Here is a 7,153-nt window from a genome sequence, read left to right on the forward strand (position 1 = left end):
TATGTTTATTCGTGAGAGACACACAGAGAGAGGCAGAGATGTAGGCAGAGGGAGAAGGAGGGGCCCTGCAGGACTTGATCCTAGGACCCTGGGATCATGACCTCATCCAAAAGCAGATGCTCAACCACTGAGCCACCCAGGTGCCCCTATTTAAAAAAATATATATATATTTTCATTAGAGAGAGCATACACAAGAGAGCAGGAAGGGGCGGGAGACCGAGAGAATCTCAATCAGGCTGCACACTCTGTGCAGAGCCCAATGTGGGGCCTGATCCCAGGACCCTGAGACCATAATCTGAGCCGAAATCAAAAGTTGGATGCTTAACTGACTGAGCCACCCAGGCACCCCTAGATCATTGTGCTTTAAAAGGAGGGTACTAGACATTGGTCAATAGCCTATCCTTCAGAGGAGAGACAGCACACAGCTTTGCAAATAAGCCCTTGTGGGGTGGGTGTGGGGGAGGGTAAACATTCCGTGGATCCCACAGCACTTACCACACATCTGTGAGCACAGCAGTCCCCTCTGCCTTCTCTCAACAGCATTAGCGCTCGCACCATTACCTGTGGCAAAGGAAATGCTTTTGGAATAAGGGGAACGTTACCTTTTTAGAACAAAGTTTTGAGGTGTCTCCAGCTACCAAAAAGTGTCTAATGATTTTTCATTGACTGCAAGATACAACAGCAGCCCTGGAGTTTGTACATGAGCCCTTTGTGGCGGGGTCTTGCCTGGCCACCAGAGCCTCTCACCTCTCCATCATCGAGACCTTTGCGCTCCCAGGCTAGGGCCAGGACTTTGCCTCTGGGCCTTGGAATATCCCCTTGACCCTTTGCCATGAGGTCAACTCCTATTCACCCTGAGAGGGCCAGTTCACGTGTTGACTCCTGTGGTAAGCTGAACAACGGCCCCTCAAAGGCACATTCACTTCTTAATCCCAGGACCTGTAAATATTACCTTATATTAAAAAAAGGATGATGCGGTTGGGATCTTTGTAGGAGGAGTTTATCCTGGTTTATCTGGGTGGGCCCTAAATACAATCACACGTATCCTTATAAGGGAGGCAGAAGGAGTTTTTTTTTTTTTAATATTTATTTATTTATTTATTTATTTATTTATTTATTTATTTATTTATTTATTTATTCATAGAGACAGAGAGAGAGAGGCAGAGACACAGGCAGAGAGAGAAGCAGGCTCCATGCAGGGAGCCCGACGCGGGACTCGATCCCGGGTCTCCAGGATCACGCCCTGGGCTGCAGGCGGCGCTAAACCGCTGCTCCACTGGGGCTGCCGCAGGAGGAGTCTTGAGGAGCTTTGAGGGTCGAGAAGGCGACGCGGAGATGAGGGCGCAGATTGGGGCGGTGAGTTCAGAAGCCAAAGAACGCCAAGGGCTAGCGCCAGAAGCTGGAGGGGGCGGAGAATGGGTTTTCCCCGAGGGCCCAGAACGGGGCCCTGGCAACACAGTTACTGGGCCTCTGGCCTCCAGGCCGCGCGAGCTTACGTTTCTGATGTTGTCGGCCACCAGGTTGTGGTGATTTGCCACAGCAGCTGTAGGAAAACTACACATCTCCTCTTTGTCGTTCTCTGTGACCCCGCCCAGCAGAACGAGTCACTCCTGCCCTCACACCTGCCATCTGTCCTGTCGCGCTGAGCCCAGGGCATCCTGCTCCTCGTGGCCGGGCACGGAGGTCCGGGTCAGCACTGGCCACCAGGGTGCCACCACGGATTCGGGACCGTGCCAGGGAGGGGAAACCTGTGATGACCCACTGTTCCTTCTGGAGGTGCGGGGCCGAGAACACGCACCCCTGGCTTGACGGGCCGGGGCCAGGAACAAGAACCAGACAGGTGATGGATGAACCTGGCGCCGACAAAAGATCGCCTGGCCCTGAAGGAGGCTGGGCAGCCGTGCTCGCCCTTGCAGGCGTCCGGGAAACCGTCCCCTGGGGAATGTGTGTCCATGTGCGGTTGGTGCTAAACATGATCATTTCCTGTTTCCCACCCGAGAGTATCCTTTCACCTGCTAGTCTGAAGTGGGGTGAGGCAAGCTCACAGGCCTGCCTTTAGAGGTGAGGCAGGTCATTTTCGGTCAGAAAATGTATCCTGGTCGAATAGGGAATGGTGGGCACTGTAGAGAATGGGGTGGGGGTGCAAGCAGAACACACCCTGACCAGAACTGCCCCGCCCCCCCCCCCCCCCCCCCCCCCGCACTGCTGCTCGGAGCTGTCCCTGTCGTCTGTCTGGGGCATCATTTGAACGTCAGCCCAGAGACCTGCATTCTACCCCTTGCCGTGCCATACACTAGCTCTGTGGGCTGGATCCAGGTTCACCTCTCTCGCCTCTTCATTTTTTTTTTTAATTTAATTAATTAATTTATTTATGATAGTCACAGAGAGAGAGAGAGAGGCAGAGACACGGGCAGAGGGAGAAGCAGGCTCCATGCCCCGGGAGCCCGATGTGGGATTCGATCCCGGGTCTCCAGGATCGCGCCCTGGGCCAAAGGCAGGCGCCAAACCACTGCGCCACCCAGGGATCCCGCGCCTCTTCATTTTTAACCTATAAAAGGTAGAGGGATTACAATATTGACATCGAAGTTTCTTCCTAGTTCAGTGATTCAGTTCCTAGGTGCCTTATACAGGGTGCATTTTTTTCTTTTGATTGGAGAATTTATTGTGGGAGCCCTTTCTCTCTAGGAGCCGAGGAGGTGAAGTTATTAAGGGGCTATTCGCCCTCTCTTTCCCTCTCCCCTCCTGGTTTTCTACCTCATTTTCTTCCCCCCCAACAACGATATCAGTCAGATTACGTAGTTGAATTCTTAACCCCAGAGGAGAGGACTATTCGAAGTACCAGACTTGCTGGTACTTCCTGCAGACCTCATGCAAATTATTGAATGACTGTGTGCCCTGAACTGTTTTATGGCATGAATAAAGCATATTAAAGTTCTCAGGAAAAGCTTGACTAGTATAATGGGTGTGTGTGCTTCCCATTTATTCAATGAACATATTTCTTTTTTTTTAAGATTTTATTTATTTATTAATGAGAGACACACACAAAGAGAGAGAGAGAGAGAGAGAGGCAGAGACACAGGCAGAGGGAGAAGCAGGCTCCATGCAGGGAGCCCGACATGGGACTCGATCCCGGGTCTCCAGGATCCCGCCCTGGGCTGAAGGCGGTGCTAAACCACTGAGCCACCCGGGCGGCCTGTATTCAGGCATATTTCTTTAAATGAAGTGTTTTCACCAAATTCTCAGATTTTCAAAGTCATCTCTAGGTAACTCAGTGCTGGGATCTAGAGCTGATGAGAACCTTCCAGGTAGGAAGAGAGAGGCCAGGGCCCCTGGGCTGCCCTGGTGGTGGTGGTGGGGAACTGCAGTCAGCTTTGGGTCTCAGGTTCCTGTACACTTGTATCCTGGAAGCTGGTATAACACTTCTTTTTGTGAGCTGCTTTTCCTAGTTCTGATAACTCTTCTGGCATCGGGAATTACTTCTGCTCTTCGCTGGGCTTTGGAGGACTCAAAGTTCCCTTGGGTCAAATGGGAGGACCAGCTGGAGACTGTGTGGTGAGGGTACAGTCTGGGTCCATGGGAATCACCGTAGAGGACATGAGTGCTAACTAAGTCTCTCTGAGCACCCTCTGAGGAGCACAGTTTGGTGCTTGGAGCAAGCCAGGCTCTAAGGTCAGGCTCAGAATACACTGATGGCTTCAGGCCAGGTGGTCATAACTTGATGTCACCCACTCATGCTTCTTTCAACCTCCAGTGGCCACTTATTCCTCTCTCTGACCTCATTTCTATGCTCTCTCCTCAACCTTTCTGAGCTGGCTCTAGCTACTTGGTTTTCTGGATGATTCTGGAACTCTCAAGCACATTCCCAGTTCAGGGCCATAGAACATGCCATTCCCTCTGTTTGGAATGCTCTTACCCCACTTATCACCATGGCTTATTCTTCTCTTCATTCAAGTGGCTGCTCAAAGACACCTCCTCACATTGCATTATGCTGTTTTTTCTTGACTATTTTTCTTCCTAACACTTTCCACCTGACATCATATTATACAGTCAATTATTCATGGTTTTTCTCTTCCCCACTAAGCACTAAGAAAGCAGGAATTTTGTTGGCTTTTTTTCCACTGCTGTGTCCCTCATGCCGAGAACAATGCTAGCACGTAGTGGGTGCTCAGTAAATGCTTGTGGGTGAAGTATTCAAAGGAAAGAAGCTGCTTGTCAGTGTGGTGTGCAAGGTCATCTGGAATTTTGCCTTAGTCTGCATTCCAGCATCACTCCCTTTGCTTTGTCACTTAAGCAGCCCTGGCCCTGCTGCAAGGAGCTGCACGTTTCATGCATTGAGATGCATCTCAATCTGTGATGCTCCTATTCGCAAACTGCTTCCTCTGCCTGGAACACCCTCCTTCCTTCTCTGCCTGACAAACAGCTACTCATTCTATACAGGACAGCACAGACACCTTCTTCTCTGGGATGCCTCTCTTGGTTCCTAAAGGTAAAATGTTTCCAATTTTGCAGACCCTGGGCTCCACTGCAGCAGGGACGTACCCCATCGGGCTGGATTATTGATGTGTTTGGCCATCTCCCTTGGAGACCGCCCAGCCAAGAGCCCAGGGCACACCTCGCAGCGCCCCAGATGCCTGGCCGGCCCGCCCCTGACCCTTGCATGGTAGTGGGTGCTGTGATCCCTCGCTCCCTGAAATGTTCTCAGCTTTTCTCCTTGCCTCTTTTTGGCTTCGCCTGAGACTTGCCAAGTGTTCCTGCTCAGTCTCCTTCCCACGCTTTCTTCTTCCTTGGAGTCTTTGAATGGGGTTCTGACCTGGCTTCCTTTCTCCTCTCATTCCACTCATGAGCCCTGGGTGGGCCCTTTGCCTCTGGGGTTCCTCATCACCTCCCGCAGTGGTTCTCCATCTGGCCTCTCTCCTGGTCTCCAAGCGGAGCCAAGCTTCCTCTGATCCCTCAGGGGAATGGGGAATCTCTGCCTCCCTCAGGGATCTACCCCATATACCCCCACCGTCTCCCCAGGTGCCTGGAGCAAACTGGGACCACTCTCTCCCCCCACCCCCTAGCATCTTCAGCATATCAGCTCCACCTTCTAATTTAGCGCCAGTGCACCCTCCTCTCTCCAACCCCAGCGCCCCCATTTTAGTGTGCCTTGGAGCTGGTACGGGTGAAGGCACAGAATGGACACTGAAGACTGAACAGCAAAAGAAGGAAAATAAAGAAGAAAAGTGGGAAAGAAAAAGAGGAGAAAGGGCCTGAGTCAGGATCCACTCTGCTTTCCTGACAACCAGGCCATGTTTTCCCTCTGGCTCACTCTCTCCCAATAAACGTCATGAGATCCTGCTATTGGGGAATCTAAATTCCCTCAAGGTGCTTGACCTGACTCCCTTCAACAGTTTCTGCATTTGCTTATTTCTATCTTGAGAGAAGTTGGGTGCTGATGGGCCTATAAATCCTCCAGGTGAGGAGAATGAGGTCAAGGGGAGTTCAGCGTTTGCCTGGTGGAGGGGCTGACAAGTGCAAGCCGGCCCTGTGGTCCTGCGGGGATAAGCAAGGTGGGGGCTGGAGAGGAGGAGCTGATAGTCTGAGCCAGGGAAGGGGGCAGATTGCATTTTACTGGCTGCCAGGTTATGTGCGGGGTGTCCTGTCTATGTTCTCATTTCAGGTTCTCTGCTTCGAAATGGCGTGATTCTCCTTTTACTGAGGCTCAGGGAGCGGCAGACTCATGCTTTGATCAAGGTCTTTCAGATTCCTAGGCCAGGAAGGGCTCTAAGCTGAGACACAGACAAGCTTTGCCCTCAGGTATTGCTGATTTAAATGGAAAGGCCCAGCCTCTGCCATCATGGGGGGACAGGTGGTCACTGTGTCTACTGCTGTGTGGGGAGAAGAGCAGGAAGGGAGATGGTCACCTTGTTCTGAGGGTTCTTTGTGCCTGGTGCATGCAATCATCCATTTGCTGAGTATCTACTCAGTACCTAAAGGTGGGGGGCTAAATCCAGCAGGTTGCCTGTCTTTATAAATAAAGTTTTACTGGAACAGTAGCTACCCTCATTTGTTTATGTATTGTCTGTGGCTGCTTTTGCCCTTTGGTGGCAGAGGTGAGTGGTTGAAACAAGACCACATGGCCTACAAAGGTGGAAATACTATCTGGCCTTTTACAGGAAAAGGTTGCCAACCCCATAATTTTGCCAAGGGAAGCCTTGATGGGATGTTGAAACTGATGAACCCGACAAATACTCGGTTATTGTGCTTTTTATAGTGTATCTCTCATGCTATTACCCAGCTCATATTAAACTCTGGTCTAAGCCAGCACTTTGCTAGGTAGGCACTTAGAGGACCAAGGTGAATGGGACCTGAGCTGTTTTCTCGAGGGGATCATAGCCCACTGGGGGAGTACATAATTAGATGCTTATAGTACCACATGCCAAATGTTTATGTATCATGCATTGTGGGGGACAGAAGGAGAGAGCTAGCCATGCTCTGGGAAGGTGGGTGCAAGATAACATGATTGCTTTGTGACTTGCAAAGTAGCTAAGCCTCATTCTTACTAAGAGTCCAGCTCCAAGAAGGCCGTGGAAAAACCAGAACAGGTCTGTAATCTGGGCAGGCTCCAGCACCCGCCCATTGGGAAAGTACAGTAGGAGGTTGGCGATGATGGTCATGATGGCCAAGGCCAAGAGCTGCATGCCCGTACCCCTGGAGCCCATCTCAGAACACATGGTGAATCTTCCCTGGAAGGGAGAGAGAGAACAACTAATGCCAGAAAGCTGCCTGGTCCAGCCACTGCAGACCCAGGAGGGGGTGCACCAGCCTCAGAGCCCCAAGAGCGAGATGCCGAGCCCAGCTCCCCCACTGGACTGGGGAGCTGTCTCCCCTCTCTGGGCCTCAGTTCCCCCCATAAGTAAGGAAAATATCGACCTCACAGATGGTGGTGTGTGGACGAAAGGAAGTATAGTAAATGTGAAAGCATCTGATTTATAATAGTTCAGCAGGCTTTCTTTAAAGGATTGGGGGACTGAGGTAATGTTTCGGAACTGGCTGTTACCCTGTTCTGGTTCTTTCACCCACTCCCTGGGGAATTCCCCTAGTGATTATGGATTTAGGTCCTGGATCTAAATCTTGGCTCCCTCGCTTAGCAGCTGTGTGACCATGACCTTGG

At 51.2% G+C, this 7,153-nt stretch overlaps 1 long non-coding RNA gene across 1 annotated transcript; it reads left to right on the forward strand.

The window, feature by feature from the left end:
- Positions 1-5,395: 5,395 nt before the first annotated feature.
- Positions 5,396-6,035, forward strand: LOC144295507 (uncharacterized). The gene is made up of 2 exons (XR_013362638.1): positions 5,396-5,455; positions 5,660-6,035. It is a non-coding gene; the product is annotated as an uncharacterized LOC144295507 (long non-coding RNA).
- The last annotated feature ends 1,118 nt before the right edge of the window (positions 6,036-7,153 follow it).

Source organism: Canis aureus, chromosome 23 (genome assembly GCF_053574225.1).
Source record: "Canis aureus isolate CA01 chromosome 23, VMU_Caureus_v.1.0, whole genome shotgun sequence".
NCBI classification, from domain to species: Eukaryota; Metazoa; Chordata; class Mammalia; order Carnivora; family Canidae; genus Canis; species Canis aureus.